This window comes from Ammodytes marinus (genome assembly GCF_949987685.1).
Source record: "Ammodytes marinus genome assembly, chromosome: 21".
In the NCBI taxonomy this organism is placed as follows: domain Eukaryota; kingdom Metazoa; phylum Chordata; class Actinopteri; order Uranoscopiformes; family Ammodytidae; genus Ammodytes; species Ammodytes marinus.
Genome location: NC_137225.1, coordinates 12911795 through 12930702, shown reverse-complemented (window position 1 = coordinate 12930702; position 18908 = coordinate 12911795). Strand labels below are relative to the sequence as shown.

Sequence of the window (18908 nt, the reverse complement as noted above, 5' to 3'; positions counted from 1 at the left end):
TTTTGTCTAATGCCTTTAAGCTATTGACTGGATCTCTAATTTGCTGATTTCCTCAATATGCCAAGAAAATGGAGTACGGCTATACTACCTTTTGCTCTAACACACTGTAAATGGTCAGGTACCCTTGAGCACAAAGGGGCTATGATAATGAATGCCTCACTCAGAAATTGAATATCTGACTTTTCTTATGATAGAGAAGGTTATTCAACAAAAAATAACTTGAGGGAATTTACAAACACAAAAGAGTTGGTTAAGGCGCCCATTCAGCACCCGCTGAAATGAAGGGGGCTGTCATCAGGGCAGATTATTTATTCCATCTAACTAATCATGACCGAACTCATACATCCCTGTGGGGCTGTAGATTTGAGCAATGGCCATGCGCCATTGGGCCGTTGTCATTTACCAGCTCGCTGCTTTTAGAACGACGCCCGCCTGAGAAATGTTCCCCCACTGTTTACCAAAGGTAGCGCACAGTTCAGCCATAATGAGATACACTCAACACAGAGAGGCTTCACTCTCCTTTTCCCCCTCCCATGGCGAATCACTGCTCAGCCCCTTTCTCCATGCGTCCTATACTAGACATAAGCTCCTTAACCCCCAGAATACTGTTCTGCGAGAACTCGGCGGGAGCGATTTTGCAGGGGCAGTGAGGTTGAGTCTGGCATATTTCACTGGGCTGGACTGTGTTGCCATCCAGCCTAGATCAGGAGTGAGAGGGGATGTGGAGACGCGGCACTGTAGTTGCCACAACAGTGTGAGAAACAAAGAAAGGAACCTAAGCTCTTCGCCGAAGTAGGGCAATCTAGAAACAATAGAAAGGGACGCAGAGAAGCAGAATTAAGTGGACATTTTTGCATCTGTAACATGTAGCCAGTTGAAGAAAGTTGTTACGTGGAAGCCAGAACTGTCATGCGTGACCATTCTATTATCGCTGATTACAAGGAAAGACCCAAACCAAAGGCGCTGAGGAGGAAAAAAAATCGATGCAAAGAATTTCAAATCCAACCAAGCGGGGAGCTGTGAAATGAAAGTGAACAATACAAACTGCCCCATGACTTAAATGAATTTGACACCCTCTATATTTTATTGTATCAGCCTTGCTATATGGATATATGGAGAGAGAAAGTGTGGCGAGTTCGGAGGGATTTTCTCATTATCTACTGTATGACATTGGTATAATTGCTCTAGTTTCTCCATTTTACATGCTTTACAGTAGCTGCAGCCTGCAGTTTGGCCAACTCTCTGCCCCTCTTCCCCCCATCCCCCCCCCCCCCCTCTTCCTCCCTCCCGCCTGTGATCAATAAAATGTAATTAAAGCTTGAAGATTCAAGCTAAAGGATCTCTCTTTCTGGCTCTCTGTTTCTCTCTGTTTCGGGCTTTGTCCCCCCTGCTACATGTCTCGCTCTATTTCTCCTGTGCAGAGTAGACTTGTCTCTGAAGGGGCTCTGGGTCCCTGCTTTGAATTATGTAGAAAGACTCAGCACCATTCCATTTCTGTACCAACTCTCAAGGGGATAAACACCAACCAAGTACCCGAGAAAAACATCACCCACCGCAACACCCAAAAAAATATCCCTAAGAGCAAGAAGTGGAGGTGAGATATTTGGCACTACTTTTCTTTATCATGCCACCCTCATGTTTTTTTAAATTGCCGAAATTTTACCAGGGCATTCATTATTTATATAGGCCAAAGTTTTAAATAACATTCCAGTATGGCAACAGACGTGCTATTAGTTCCAAACCTGTTTTCTGCATTCAGTGAATAATTATAATGTATGCGTCTTATCATGAACCGCATTTGTTTCTATCCTGTTTTACCTACGGAAAGCCGAAGAAGATAGGGAAAAGAAAAGTTTATTTTCCCCCAATATACCCCCGCGTCAGTGTGAAGTTTCAGAGAAGGTCCCAGACACTTTGCCTTCAGGGTAACCAGGTAATGCACTGGAATTGGTAGATATGTTATTGTATTATGCATCTGGTCAAGAATCCCCGTCAGCCTGATAAAATCATAGTCCTGTTCCGTGTCCGTGAATTCACACTCTTAAGATAAAGCCCGACATCTCGTTTTTTGTGGTTTTTAATTCTCCCCGGGTCTGCTTTGGTTCAGCTCACATGCAGTACATTTTTGGCAAGTTACAACTCCTGAAATAATCATTTGGATATTAAACCTCCTACAAGTAACTTCAAAAATGTTTATGAACATGTCTCACTTTTTCTCTGGTGATTTAAAATGATGCTTGGGAATTGACTATTTTTGGACATGAATTATGTCTAACAGCAAACGAGACCAACAGTGAAAACAAGACCATTGCTATATACTGTAGTTATTAATCATTTAGTTTTAATATTCAGACTCTTGTCATTTATCTTATACTAACCACCTGGAGCAACCGTTGAATTCATAGGCAACTATTAACAGATTTTTTTTTTTTACATTTTCCTTTTAGGGTACACAGGGACAATTTAAACTCCAGGATTCCATTTATCAAAGCTGAAACTGATTATGCACATCAATGGCTGTGTACAGGTCTTCAGTTATAATGTAACTGTATAAAAGACTTTTGGGGCTCCCTGAGGTCAAATCTGATAAATTACCTCAAGTTCAATCTTTATCAGTTAAAGCTTATGTCTTTAAAAACTAAATGAAAAAGGAAATATATTGAGGTGTGTAGTTAGACGTGGCCTGATCCTCATCTCTATTTGACGCTTGATGCTATCAGTGATGCTATTAGTGGTCAAGTTGCAATTCAGACGATGCAGACCTCAGGTTTTGAGACGTAACATAATGTATGGGGGAAAACAAGGTTTTATATTTGTTGTGCTGCATCAGTTTTCGACCGTCCATCTTTAGTTTGACAGTGTTATGAGAGTGCAATCATTGGGGTATTGTTGTTCATACTCTTTGGTTTTTGCACACAGTTGTAATTTGTCAATTAGTGAACTTTTGAGGATTTTTTGTTCACCTTTTCACAGAGCCAGGCTAGCTGCATAAAGACATCAGAGTGCTATCGATCTTCTTATCCAACCCTTCCAAAAAGGAAGCAAATATCAAATGTCCCCCCCGCTCCCACCCAAAACATTTTTAGTTTAAGCATTCCCAACACTATTTTATATCATTGGTACAGACAAGCACAACCCAAAAATAGCGAAAAAGTATAATGACGCAAAGCTTTCATCTCGGGCACACAAAAATACAACGGATGTACACGTCTAGACGGTTCATCTCCCCCACGGTCCGCGGGTCAAATTATTGGTGCATTCTAATTGCCGTATAGTTCAGTGCATGTGTGCTTTGGATACAGCTGTTTCAACTACAGATCAGCAATTTGATGAGTGATGGCTCTATTGGATCTCCCCTAAGGGAGGAACAAACAAGAAGTCAATCTCCTTTTTCCCTCTCTCTCTCTCTCTCTCTCTCTCTCTCTCTCTCTCTCTCTCTCTCTCTCTCTCCTTCATCCCTCCACAGTGCTTGCCGTGCTCTTAGGCCTGCCTGTAGTCGACAGATAATCTATTTGTGCTAATTTCATGTTTCTTCCTGCCCACTTCCCTCTTGAATAAGTCATTCCACTTGTCTACCCTCCTTATTCTCTCTCTCTCTCTCTCCCTGTCTCACTCTCTCTCTCTCCCTGCCACCATGAGCATCTATTTGCCTTCCGTTGTGCTCACTCTGCATTTCTGCCTCTCTTTTTTTTCTTCTAATCAGCAGTCTGCATTAGTCATTGTCTGACTAAGAGAATGCCGTGTTTGTGGGACGGATCGAGCGCTTGTTCCAGACCATCTGTTAACGTCCACGCCACATGTTAGTTTTATAGCTGTAATCAAATGACCCACAGCCTATTGTTTGTCCAGCAAAAATGAGTTAAGTGAGGTATTTCAAATGTCAGCCAGGCTGTTAGTCTAATGTATGCCTCTGTCATATTTATGGTAGAATAATGGGAATGGAAGTGGAGCATCCAGGCTGACTCATCAAAGAGGAGATACAGGAGTGATGTGGGTACCACTCAAAGGCCAGCGCTGTAAAGTGGTTGGCAATCAGTTAATTCTGCCTCCATTTATCAAGCTGTCACTTTGCTTTCCACACTGCCACTGTCTCCATATACTGTCCCAGCTCATTCATAGATGACACTGCCATTTTCAGGCCATTACAACCCTGACCATTGTGCCATAAAGTAATATCACTTTGGGCAGTAAAGCAATGCAACAGATTGTTTATCAACTAACCTGTTAGCACTAGTGGAAGAATAACTTAAATTCTTTACTTAGCAATAGCAATATCACAATGAAGAAAACCCCCATTACATTTTAAGTTGATGTATGCATTATCCTTCTCACGCTCCAATAACAGTATTATCTGCAATTGTATTGGAGTGGAGGAACTTGATCTGCCTAAACGGCACTGCAAAACATTAATAGGTTCAGAATATTAATGTTTCAATGCATAAATAGCATTTACTGCTGTAGCTCCTCAAATGAAGCTAGTTTCAAAATGTTTAGATACATTATGCTGCTCTCCCAACCTACGTATCCAAAGGGTCACAAGAATAAATATAGGGGACCAGGATGAAAACAATAACAGGAATAGGAAAGAAGAAGAAAATGTTGTACTAGTCTTTTGGGCAATATTGGATAATTTGACCTTTTTGGGCTTTGAATTGTGCTTTTATTGACTTTGAGTTTGGCACTGGGCAGATCCAATAGTTTTAAACTTCAACAGATACCCGCCTTCAAGTGAGTTTACGTTTGTCAATTGAGCGATTCCAAACCTTCTGTACAAACAAAATAAAGTAAGATGGTCTGGTAGGACCAGGCTAACAATTACACACAAATGTAGTCAAAAAAAAGATAGGGGGGGTTATACAACAAATGTATAAAACATTAAAATGTATATACTCAATTTCAGAATTGCACTTTAGGCCATTGCTAGAGTAACTACTTTCAACAACTTCAGTTTAGCACAAACAGCACTAATAGCCTACTTAAAATCGTCTTTATTATGGTTATTTTTTATTACTTTATATTCTACTGATAGCAGTTAACTGTGTTGCGGCTGTTTTGAGTCGCTTCAGTTCAAAGCTGTGAGCTGCCTCACTACATTTTACTCTTGGGTTCACCGGGAAAAAAAGTGTATAGGATGGTTTATTAACTGATCACATCTAAGTTTGCAACTGAAACAGTCTTATTCTTTTCTTTTTACTGTTTGTGGTTACCTCAAGAGACTGACTACCATCAGTGTCCCACCTGGCTGCTTTTGATTTTTGACACTTGACCTCACATTATCTCCTTGCATGTACTTGTCAGTGACATAATTCAATTAACCAGTCAATCGCTTCCTCAGCTGCATCTCTGAGCAAGGGATTCAGAAAACAGATCATCTTTTTTTCTTGGACCAACCACAGCTGCAGAGAAGCACATGCAAAGGTTGGCAAAGAGAAAAAGTGAAATAAATACTAATATGATGTATTTGTTGCATCTGTCCTTGCATAGTTTAAACATGTTTCCACACAAAGTCACCTGCAGTCCTTTATCTTGTCCTTGTGCATGGCCTGGTTTGACTTCTCACCTTTTTAAATGCTTGTTTTTGTAGATAATGAAAAACAATATTGTACCATTTTTTTTCCAGTAGTTTGCTTGTGTTGAGCATTTAACCAATCACAGTCATTTAGTCAAACATGTGCCCATCTAGAGCCAGCTGTAGTGGGTGTGTTTCCATGTGCGGAGGTATTAATATAGAAGCTGGCTACCCTATCCAATTAATTGGATATTCCCATCTGCAAAATCCTCCCCGAGCAATACACATGCGAACCGTGAAGGTAAAAAGGGAAAGAATATGGTAGAAGGCGGATTTGAGAAATGCGATAGGCGGAGGCAGAATATGATGTGCGAGGCGTTGGCAGCAGCAGAGCGCGGTGCACAGTGCATCATATCTAGAGGCCACAGCTGCCTGTGCACAGTCATCTGCATATTGCTGCTGGCAAAATCAGACCGTCGTCACCACATCCTATATGGCAACAAAAGAAAAATGGGGCATATTCCTGGATGGTAGGACAAAAATAGTCTGCGCTCTGATGTCTTTTTTCTGTCAATCAAGCCATGGTTCATTTGCTTAATAAGCTCTCATTACCATGTTTAGCCAAGCCAGCAGCGTGGCTCTGTGACCCGGTCCACCATTTTGGATCACTTTTATCCATTGACATGTCAGCAGGTCAACATTTCGATTAGTCCACTCTTGTAGTTTATGGACCAATACAAGCATTACTGATAACATTCCCTTCACAAGCAACTTTCCTTTTTTTTTGTATGCCAATAGCTATACATAATCATGCTCACAAGCTGACCTAACATCAGCATGTTAGCGTTGCGATGGTGAGCATGCTAGCCAGATGACATTAGAACATTGTAAGCTTCAAACACTTCATTTCCTTCATTCTGGTGAACTTGTATGCACCAATTTGATCCTTTTCTATATTAATTCCTGGTGGAAATGTGTTTTTTATTTGTGCGAAATAAAAGACCACATTCAGGTTACTGGTGACACCAATGTAATGGAATATATACTTGTAAGGCTCTCAGGCATTCTGTATTGATTTCAGGTATGTAAACTCCTGTATTGTTCAAAACTTTCTGCACATTCAAAACATATCACAAGTTTTGGGGTGTTTTTTCTTTTAGGAATCAGCTCTGCAAGGTTAAGATGGTATGGTCCACTTACTTTCTAAACTTTGTGCTATTGCTGTTCAGCCCGTAATGTCATGTGACATAATGAACTCTCAATCCGTTCCTGTACGTTGCACAAATGTATTTTCTTAAATTAAAGAGGCCATTAGCAAGCACACTTTCTTGTTGAACTGCATTTATATAGCGCTTTTATCCCAAGCTTTTTACAATTAGCCCATCATACACTTATTCACAGGCCCACTCACACACTGACAGCCCACTCTAGCTCCTGAGCCACTGAAATATACACATTCAAAATGAGGGCATAAACAACACATATATTGAAGTTTATCTTAAGAGAAATAGATAAATTAATTCATTTTCTTAACCAAGATAATACCATGGCAAATAGTATAACTGACGTGCCTGATTGTATTGCTAGGTGCTAAATAATTTCTGAAACTGAAATTATCATATATTGCATGTGACAGCAAACAAGAACATCAGTGCAAAGAATGCTATTTTTATATAGTTTTTCTTAATGCCTTTGTCATGGGATACGCTCACCCAGGAACAACAGCTCATTATTAAGAGACACACACATTGCTTTGAAGATATTAAAAAATAGCGCCATTTGTCAAACATACGTTGTGAACGTGCATTATGTAACTTTCAGGTCTGTGCAAGCTCGGATTCATATAGATGTCTCGGCTGAAAACTATTATATGAGGAGCATTCAAACCAAGTACTATGTGGTAAGAAAAGTTAAGAAAAAAATACGTGGATCCAAGGCCCGCTATTCAGAAAATGAAGTGTTCTTTGTGACAATGAAAACACGTTATGCAATTTTCTGAGTATAGCTGCGGTTAGGAAAAGAAAAAGAGACATGACTTCACTTGTTTGAATTTCCAGTGTGTTTTGTCTCAACCAACAACAACTTTATTCTCAGACTTAAAGGGCATCTGTCTGAGTAGCACTTTTAGAAGGTGAATGTAAGTCTCTTTTAAGTCCTGGGCTATTTCCATGTATACATCACCTTTTTCCAAACACAGACTATCTTCTTGATGTCCTTTTGAGACCAATGTTTCTCCCAACGCTGCCCATCACTCTCACATACAAATGGCAGGATGAAAGGAAGGATGGATTTTGGCTGCTTAGTCTCTGTTTGCTGATCTGCCCCTTTGCAAAGACAATCATGTGAGATGTCCTTGAGTTCTAAAAAAAACATGTTGACTTTGCGCGTGCTTTGCTTATTTGTACATGGATAGCGTGAAAACCAGCAGCAGGGATGTTTACCATATCAAATGGGGAGATTGCTTAATAGTGGTATAAAATCCAACAGGGTTGGTCCAATTTCACATAAAATAAATTATTTCATGTTTCAGGTTGCTTTCTCATACTAAAAGCTAAAAACTGATGTCTGTATTTCCTATTGACAGCAAATATTAAAACCATGGCAATAGTGTAAACGACACAGGAGAACACAGTTGTGAGATAAAATCAAATACACTGAAAGCTTTATGTACAAATAAAATCAAATGATAAGCCACCATGTCACCGTCATTGAACCCACAGAAGCTGCACAAGCCAAGCCCTTACTATTTATCACAGACTGGTGGAATCGACCGAGGCCAGAGATATGAGGAGCAGGGCTACAAGTGACTTTAAGATGTTATCAGTGGAGCAGAGGACGACATTCATTTCTCAGTTCAGAAGCTAAAGTTTACACTTCCACTTGATCCACTGGTTTCCTTATTGAGGGCTAAATGACAATGCAGATTTTATATTGTGTACACTCCTCTCCCAATAGGTTCACCATTTTAAGTTGCCAGCATTGACTTACAATTGGATCTATGTCTTGGGCTGGAAGACTGCACTGCTGATGAGCCCCACATGACCAGACAAACCATGCCTCACTGGTATACTGTATGGATCGTGTGGATGTATTGTATACAGTATTACTATTTCCACAACCAAGGCTAGTTGTATGTGTGTACGTGAGCTCTTGTGCCGCGTGTGTGTGTGTGTGTGTGTGTGTGTGTGTGTGTGTGTGTGTGTGTGTGTGTGTCTGCTTCCGAATCCTCCAGGCAATATCTATCCCATATTCTATTCCATAAATCCAAATCTAGTTCAGCAAGAATTCAATCTAAAATCCTAGTGTACACACACATGCACACACCTACACACAAATACACACACACACACACAGACTGTTGGCAGCATCTTTGATCCTTTTATGATCCATACATTCAAATACATAACAAAAAAGAATTACTAAGTGTTTACCATGGAGTTACATTAAACGCTTGACAATCTCAGTGTGTACAATGATCCATTTTACAATATGATTTCTCACAAAGCCTTTTTATTTATTTTTTTAAGTAAGCATAGCCAGATTTTCCTCTTTTGTGCCCAAAAGGGGGTATTGGGCACAGAAACCAGCCAAAGCATTTCACTCTCATCCTCACTGCCGACGGAGCACATTCAACATTCATGGTGTGACCCATTTTATTAATGGAGAGGCCTTTTTCATCGTGTCTTCCTCCCCGTCTTTGTGGGATCCAGCCGCCCTCATAATGGGCCCTCCTGTCAGGGTTTCATGACTAATCTCCTCATTGACCTCTCCTTCGCTCGCAGCCCCCACCACCTCACCCATGATTCAGTCACTGGGAGAGATTCTGGCAACACTTGCATAGTCAATGCCTTCTGGAAAAAACATAAAACACTCCGATCACATTCAGATATACCTGGTTCTATATTTTACTGTACATTCATATAATTTATTATATGCAAGCTTCTAAATACGTGGAATGTTTTAATTTGAAAAGCACAATAAGGATGATTTAAAAAAAAACAATCCTATTCTAACTATTATGAATATAATAGTATTTAGATTTCATTGTGATATGAATTTATGTTATGATGAATACAGATATGACTGGGAGCCAAACCCGTTGTACTTAAATGTAGGCGTCCTTCGGTTTCAGCTGATGATATTAATCTCAAATTGGACAATTCCACAACTGCTTATGTCCATTGCTAACACACAATAAAAAATGTCCTCTCGTTGTTGGGAGAGGGACAGTGAGGTCGCTGAGCTTAGGGTGGTAGATAGGTTTGTAGCACATCTGTCTTTCAACATTTATACTGTATGTTCCCCATCCAAGACTTGTGATTCACTGTAGTCATTCATCTTTTCCCAAACAGTAAAGCCAGCCACTATAATTCCCATTTTAGATTGACAATGGCTAACATGACTACTTGTCAGGGGTGTAGTGATAAATACCACAGAAAATGTTGTTATTCAGCACATCATGAGAAATACCAAAAAAAAAAAATGTCAACCACCAACTCTTCAGTCAGACATCCCAGCCAGCTAACCATATCGGCACGGGTAACATGAGAGGAGAGAGTCATCAGTGAAGTAAACACCATATGGCAGTATTTCCTCCTCACAAGTTGATGCACATACAGTGATTCTAACAGACGGAGAAGTGTCATCGTACTTCTTCTGGTGTCTAATACACCTCTTGTGCAGCAGACAAATATACAAACAAACACACACACACAGTGACTGCGCTGGTGTGGTAAACCCCCCAAGCGAGATATTTGATTCTGATCCGAAGTCGACAGGGAGTGATGAATAAAAAAGGGCTTGATAATGGGATCGTTGAGTCATGAAAAACGATTCTGAGCCAGATATCTTATAACGAGGACAAGGAACGCAGGCGCTCATTATGTATGGCCATCCGACGGTGCTTTAGCCTTCAAGCAGAACAGGAGCACACAATAGAGCTGCAGCCGACAAAAGAGGAGAAGGATAACAATCCAACAAAGAAAAAGTGCCACCGGATTGTACTTTCCAGACCTTTGCTCCTTTAGCCCGGTAATGTATAGTAACTTACTGGAGCACGATGACTGAGGGCTGATGTTGGCTGTTGACTGAGATGGTGGGTGATTGGAGGGTCTGGTGGTTTGAAAAAAATAAACGATTATTAAATCATTTTTGGAAGGCTGACAGACGGACATTGTATTCAATACTTTCTGTATTCTTTCTCTTTTTTTTGTAGTTGTTGCATATTTATAGGGCATTATATTTCCAGATAAATGTGTATTGGTAGCACTTCACAAAGAGATCATTGTTTAAAATACAATTACATGTAAAAAAATTTAAAAATAAAAAGCCTTCCTCAAATTAAGAAGAAGCTTTACTGGTCATTTGGCCTGTTTTGTGGTGCTGAACGGACAGCTCCTGTAAACATTTTTTTTAAATCTCAATGTAATCGGTACTGAAGCTGAATGATGAATTGAATTGATGATGAGGAGGCACTGTTACTTTGTAATTTGTCCCTCTATCTTTCTCTCTGCCCAATGAAACAACTCAATGTGGTAGATTGTACACCTTCAATAAGCATTTGAACAGAAAAAACCTGCTAATGCCATTTTTAGCGGCACTGCTCAAAAGTTTGGTACATACTGAATATGTTATTTATACTCATTAGGCTTTGAAAGCAAGAGTGTGCTTCTCAAGGGCTTTATCCTCCACTTAAAAATAAATCCTATAATAAAAACAGCAATTGTATAATGTAAATGCATTGTTAGTTAGTTTGTTGGCTTGTGTTGTGGCCTGTGGTGCTGAACGGACAGCTCCTTAGTGTGGGCCTTTCATTTTGCTGCAATATGCTCTGTTTCTGCCCTCTAGATACTTTGCTTTGTAAGGTTGCTGGTACTGAAATGATGATACCAATAGTTTTTTTATAATCTTACTTTTTCTTTCTCTCTCTATTTAATATATAACAAGTCTTTCCTCCGACTGTCTTATTCTGCGGTTGCTTGGTAAATGATCTGTGCCGCACACGATTTGCACCTGCTTTTCCCCCGATGGTAAATCACAGATACATTTCCCCGGCTGCAATGGTCAATCTGCAACAAATAAATCAGTTTCAGAGACCGTTTGTATAAATTACCATTTTCTTCTCCCTGATTTTGGGGGTATACATACTGTATGAATGCCCTCCGTTATACATACATTTCTGCCTTAGAAGCAGCCACAATTCAAAGACCTGAAATGGAATCATAATGTGCACTAATACGAAACCTATTGCCAAAATGTAAATAAATACACATACAAATCTCTCTCTTTTTTCTCCCATACACCCCCTCATTCCCTCCTTCAAGCGCCTTTACATCTCGCTTACATTCTCCTTTTGCATTTCATCACCAGGATTCCATGCAGCCTCCCATTTAATGAAGTGGAAACATTGCCCCCTCTGGTCTATCAGGCGCTCTTCTTTCCGGAGAACACCACATTACCACATGAGCTATACTAATGATGACCCTCGCCTGGTGTTTGAAAGGGAAAAAAGAGACGCTAGGACTTAGCCCGTCCGCTAGCTGGGAAACTGCCAACATTTTCTGTAATTACACCTGCTCTTTGGTTCCCACCCTGGTTTCAGATTCTGGCCTTTGTAGGGCGTAGCCATGGGAGATGTCTGTTCCCAGACATGGGGATTATGTAACAAGGAAACGGGCTGCCAGAGTTTAATGGGTGGGGACATTAGCAACAAGATTTCAGACGGCCATTAAGAAGCAGTGGCTTTATAATTTCCCTATTATTTCCTGCTGTTCACTTGATGTTATGTGATGTCACTGCTCTTCCCGGAGATTGCCTGCCATACAAATAGTTACAAAAGTACTGAAACCACTACTACTAACATAACACACACTCTTCCTTGTGTTGTACAATTGTTAAATACATAGATTGTATGTGCACATTTACGTGTCGATTAACTGATTCAAAAAAGTAATTATATTGGCCTTAACTGACCCCACACAAAGTGACGTAAGTTACACTTATTATTTTTGAAAACATTGTAACACATATCTTTATGAGTTTTAATCACTTTTGATTTATGAACTTGAATATAACTTTTTTCTCTGTGGTGTTGTTGTTGTTTTTTATATATTGTTTATACTGATATGGACCTGTGTGTCTGAAATTAACTTAAATTGATTTATGATACTAATTAAAAAATGGATACCTAATTTGCAAAAATGTTAGGTTACAATTTAGTAGGACGTAGCTGTAGATGAGGCAAATGTGCTATTCACGCTCTCTCTTTCTTTTCTAAAACACTCACACACACAAACCCCTACACCCCCCCCCCTCCCACACACATACACACACACACACACACACACACACACACAAACACAAACAAAAGGAGGTCAAATGCAGAGTCACCTCTCGCAATTTGTGGACTAGACCCAAACCGATCAATGTCACAGGATTTTCGGGGAGCTACTTCCTTTAAGGGCTCCAATCAGTGACGTCACTTATGAAATGACAAAATCACTTAATATCACTCCGCCACCTGGCCTCGCCTTGAATCTGCACCAACCTCCCACAGTGATGGAGCTCTCTCACTACTCCACACTGCTTCTTTTTTTTCTTTTTTTTTGTGTCTTCAGCCAATAGTCTTTAGCTGAGAGCAGTATCAGTGAGGCCCAGCATGTCGATTGTATTGAGCTGGTCTGGCACGTCACAGGCGGTAAAGACCTCTTGATTGACTCCTGCTTGGATAGCATGTCCAACTCCATACATTAGTAATGCTGAGGACTGGATAGATGGATGGCCCGGACGGATCGAGGGCGACACATTGCCTTCAATGGAGGGAACCTTAGATCAGTGCTTCTCAAATGGTGGGGTGCGCCGTGAGTTGTCAGAAGTGCTAGCAAGCACGATGTGTGCTTGTGTATGGTCATATCCGCGCGAAAGGCCGCGATTTGCAGTAAATAAATGTCCAGATGTGTCTCCAAATGTCTCTGTAGGCTATTTAAAAAGAAATCAAGCAAGTAGGCTAATAATAACATTAATGAATTATTGGTTATTGCATCACAGACGGCCTATTGGCCTATAATAATAAAAAAAAACACCACCTTAACTATGTTTACAGTTTAACATTTTTTGAATGAAATGCAAACCTCAGTGAATCATTTGCTCTTGTTTCTCTGTCCTGAGATTCACACAGACTGAGCAGTCTTGTTTAAATGTTACAAATTGAGCTAATAAACTGAACTTTGAATTTTTTTGCTGCAGAATTTATCTCAGCTAATTTTTGGTATCTAATTTGATAATAAGGTGATTGTATACAGAATGCTCGTGCCAGAAACTCATATAGTGGTTTTGTACAGATAAATAAATAAATATTGGCAGGTTCTCAATAGTATTTCAATTTAGGGGGGGCGCGAAAAAATGTCTGTCCCCTAGGGGGGGGGGCATGACAGAAAATAATTGAGAACCACTGCCTTAGATGAACTGAACTCAAAATGGAATTGTACTGTTGTGTTGGCATTGTTTTACTGGTTATACAGTAGAAGGGTAAGAGAGATTAATTATTTTCATGCATTTTGGATTTGCAAGATGTTGTTATTTTTATTTATTTATTTTTTTCATAATGAATTATTTTGAGAGGAACATTCAACACAAAGGAGAACTCTTCAGGTCACCCAAACAACCATTAAAATAATTGAGAGCGCTGCAATTGTTTAAGCTAGCTTCCAAAGTTCAGCAGCTGGGTCACTAACTGTGTGTGCCACAGCAAGGCTTAATTGGCTATTTAAACATATCACTTCTCCAATATATTACTGTTGTAAATATGAGCAAAGCTAGGCAGTGCAACTCTTCAGCAGATACTTAACTCCCTCTGCATGGAGGCATTTCATTGGCTCCTCCAGCATCTCTCTCTCTCTCTCTCTCTCTCTCTCTCTCTCTCTCTCTCTCTCTCTCTCTCTCTCTGCTCGCCAACATAATGAATAAATAATACTACTGGTACTGAACATGACAGGACTGACCATGCACCTGTTAATGAAAAAAAAAAAAAAAAACACACATTCTGCACATGCACAGCCCGGCTGCTCTAAGTGATCTTTTGTGTTTTTTATTTGGCTTCAAATAAATGTTTCTATCGTTAGTTCAGCAATTACAAACAGCAACGCCGGACCACAAAACCCAATCAACAATTGCTGGAGAATTCTAAACACTCTTTCTGTCAGCCAGTGTATATTCACCTGAGTAAAAGAGCTTTGTTTGGGCATACTGACATCAAACTGCAATTGTGTGTTCACGCAGAATGCAAAGGACATTTTCTGTCTTGCCAATATTCACGCACATTTGACTGTTGTATTCATTCGGACCCCAAACAGCCGATTTATTATCTGTACGCTAGCTGTAGCTAAAAACAGGTTGTGCCGACTGTATCGTTCCTGTGTGTTTGTGTTCAGACATAGCCTCTGATTGAACCCAGGAATCACCAGAAACTGTTTTTTTTCTCACCCGTTTCCCTTTTTTCTGCAGTTCTGCAACCATTTGCAAAAGGTCTATAATAGTAGCTCTGTTTTCATTTTCGCATCCCAACAAGTTATACCAAGAATGTCCATTTAAGTGGGGAATAATGCTGAGAATCTGCTGAAATGATTTGTTTCCCCCACAGCCTCCACGTCTCTGTAACTGCCCACTTTCTAGTGAGGAGGGATAGCAGAAGGATGTAATTAGGGGGATGTCTGGGGCTGAAGTCCATCTCAGGAGAGCTGCTGCTAAGATCTCACTCCTTCCACTTCCCACAATGCATTGCAGGCAGGAGGGGAAAGAGGTACATGAGACAATTAGCAGGTAACACAGGAAGACTGAGCTGACTTAAGACAACGCGTGATGGAGGAAAAGTGTAGTGGATATTGCTATTGCTACAGACGGGTGGGGGGTGTTTGAGGAGATCATGTGGGACAGATATATTGTACAGTAAATTTCATTCTGTGTGTGGGTTGCACAATAACCCTCACACACACACACACACACACACACCTCAAGGCCTTTTTAACAGCCACTCCTGTGTTCCTATTTCATTTTAATCACACATAATTAAGCCAGAGTGTTCTCAGAAAGCGCCCGCCTCCCGCCACTTCCCCAAACCCCACTGCCCGCCCCTCGCAACCCCTGGTGTGTTGTCACTAATTTACAGCAGATACTATATGCAGACACGGGCTGAAAAAAAGCTGATTAATAACCGAGTGTTTCACCCAATTGGCTCGCCTATGAAAACACCTGGGCGTTAGATTGAAATTTAATTGCTTCACTTAGTTAACCCACTTAAGGGCCATGTTGAGTTGAGTCGGCTCAATTTGCTGGGATCAGCAGCTTTGTACGGGGGGGATGTTGTAGGCTTGGATTATGGGTAATTGCTATTAATTACTGGCAGATACTTTTGCCTTTGAAACCACAATGAGCAAAATGGAGTAATGTTCTCTTAACTTGTCTGAACGGAATCATGCAGATAATGGCTGAAGTGATAGAAGGGAAAGGGGTTCCTTTCTTTCCTAGACACAGGGCATTGGGTTGCTTTGTTTTTGTTTGTTGAAGCTGGCATCATCGGTGGGGAAGGCGCAATATGTTGTCTGCACCCGTGGTGTCAATCAGAATCCCATTACTGCAGAGGTCATAGACACACAGCCCCAGGTAAGCTAAGTCTCAACGGGCGGCTGAGCTCGCATTTCCACCAGGATAAAGCAAAATAATAAATTTGCGCCCGACAATATCTCATGTCCCCCACATTTCAAGGGGAACTTTAAACTCTTGTCAGATAAAAGAATGTGTTTGCTGCTTCCTCGCAGACAAAATGGAACCAAAACTTCAGTCGAGGTTTTTTTTTTTTTTTTTTTTTTTTTTCTTCTGCCAGTGTAGCAATTTAAGCTCATATCCTCATGGGTAATTTTATGAATACATATCAGGACCTTTAGCTCACTGGCGGTGTCTGGCACACTCAACAATGCCTGAAGCAATATCCCTTTGACAGAACCACACAGAAACAAAGATGCCTAAGCTCCATGCATATTTATTAATATAGGAGATAGTGGAGCTGAGTTAAAAATGACACGCTAGCAGGTGCATAAAGCAGAGCAGATACAAAGAAAGTGATATTAAGACAGGGGGGGGGGAGTAAGGAGGAGACAAGAAGCCACAGAGCTATTACAAAGCAAAGCCCGCCCGATAGGAATTGAAAACACAACATTGGGAACCCTGGAGGAAATGTGCTTTTAAAAATGCTCTTAAATGTACGTTTACATAGCTGTAGCTGTTGGTTTGCAGGATGCAGCGGTGTAGGATTCTGCCTCTGTATATCCATATTAACTGCTGATTGGCACAACAGCAAACAGCACCGCCGGGTATGAGACCCTCGGGGGCCTCACTGGCGGCCTCCGTCGTTATGCCGACGGCGCTATAATTTCTGGATCCTGATTAAAATGTTGGGCGAGGTTAAAAGAAGCTGGAAGGTTAAACCGTGAAGGAGTCCCGCGTGAAGTCGTTTCACACCACATCCACTCCCCTCCTCACTATCCTTACACACACACAAACACTTACACACACACACACACACACACGCACGCACACACACACACACACACATGCACACACACACGCACACACACACACACACACACACACACACACACACACACACACACACACACACACACACACACACACACTTTAACAAGAGAGAGGTACAATAAAGTACATTGACGAGGCCTGTGAAGGACTCGATCCTGATCCTTGCTCGTTTTAGCCACTAATGGACTCTCAACCAACTGCACTGTGTCTCAGTGTTGCCTCCATGTTATGACAGTCGCTTAAGATTTATCCAGTGTTTCAAAGTCACAGAAATTGAGTTCTTTAAAGAGTGGCCGTGTGTCGTAACAGGATTCTCCTGCAATGTGTTGGACCTCAGGACCTTGATTAGGCAATAAAAGGATGTCAGCGAAATGCCATCACATAGGGGGGAAAATAAATAAGTCAGTCTGCATAATTGTTTTCTCCTTTACTTACCTAAATGTTATGCTGTCAAGGAAAGGTGTTTGGAGTGAAGTGGATGCCGTTTAATCAAATCCCTTATCGGATCCATTAGGGCCAGCTTTCAACAATTGTGACCAAGGTTGGAAAATAAAACTCAGAAGATTATCTTATATGTGAGCTGCTTCTTGTTGGCTTAGAAGGCAGAAAACAATGCAGTCCTTAGTAGCATCATTTCCATTCCCTCCTGTAGCTTAAACCTGAAAGTGAGATGAGCAACACAATATGAAATGCTGATAAAGAAATGTATCCGTACACCTTATATTTCATGAGTTTACTTACTTACTTCAAATTCTGCATTTGTAGATTAAAAATGATTTTTTTTTGCTTTGTATAATTTCAAATGAGCCAAAACAGACAAAAGTTGTACATGTTAGATTTTGAACGCAACCCCAGTCAGCACAGAGCTCTTACAGCTGGAAATTGGGGCAACTAGCAGATAGAGGGAGAATTGGGGTCAAGGACCGGTGAGTGATTTAAGACTCTGCTTCTCCTCCAAATCGTTATATTTATTCCAGGATCAAGTTAAGCTGTGATGAAACAGAATGGGCAGGGTGAAAGAGGCCATCTGTCACCGGAGTGTCTCAATAAGATGCTGGTAGGGCCATTCTGTCCATTCTCCCTCCTCAACACCTTTCCCTCCATCTCTTTCTCTCTCTCTCTCTCTTTCGCTCTATCTCTCTCTTGCTCTCTCTCTCTCTCTCTGTCATAGGAGTAAAAAGAAAGATGCCTTTCAACTGTGGGTGAATAAACGGCTGAATAAAAGGGCATTTTCAAAAGGCTCGAATAGTGCCTTTTTGTCAGAAATTTCTCCTGAAATAAACAATCGAAGCAAGAGTTCTATTCATCTACTATGAGTCATGCCTGTTGGAAGTCACATTTTTGCAGTCCTGGTCCACCAGAAGGTTCTGGTGAGCAGAGCCGCACGTGAGGATTTACTGCACCTTAAGGGAGCCTCTCTCTCTCTCTCTCTCTCTCTCTCTCTCTCTCTCTTTCTCTCTCTCTCTCTCTCTCTCACACACAATCTCTTTCTCTCTCTCTCCAAATTGAAAATATGCTTCCGAGATCTCATCTCATATTAATTTGTCACGGCGAATGTTAGCCATGCTGTTGCTCCAACGCTGCCCCCTCTGGCAGACTATGAGCCATATATCGCCTTCCATTCTGCCATTCTACCAGCGCTAGTTCCACAATTTAACTTGGCTTGTTTTCCTCAGCAGCCCTTTGTCCCCCTCTCTCCCTCGCCCCCATCCACTGTCACCTCACTACAATTATGCATTCTCCACGGAACAATTAAAACTGAGCTACCTTCTCCAAGTGAGGGTGAGGAAAAAAGGGAGAAAATAGCAAT

The 18908-nt window shown here is 40.9% G+C and overlaps 1 protein-coding gene across 1 annotated transcript in view; it reads left to right on the top strand.

The window, feature by feature from the left end:
- Positions 1–18908, top strand: part of ntng1a (netrin g1a) — a gene marked incomplete at both ends in the record, with an annotated part of 78682 nt that overhangs the window by 32194 nt on the left and 27580 nt on the right. The window lies entirely within an intron of this gene.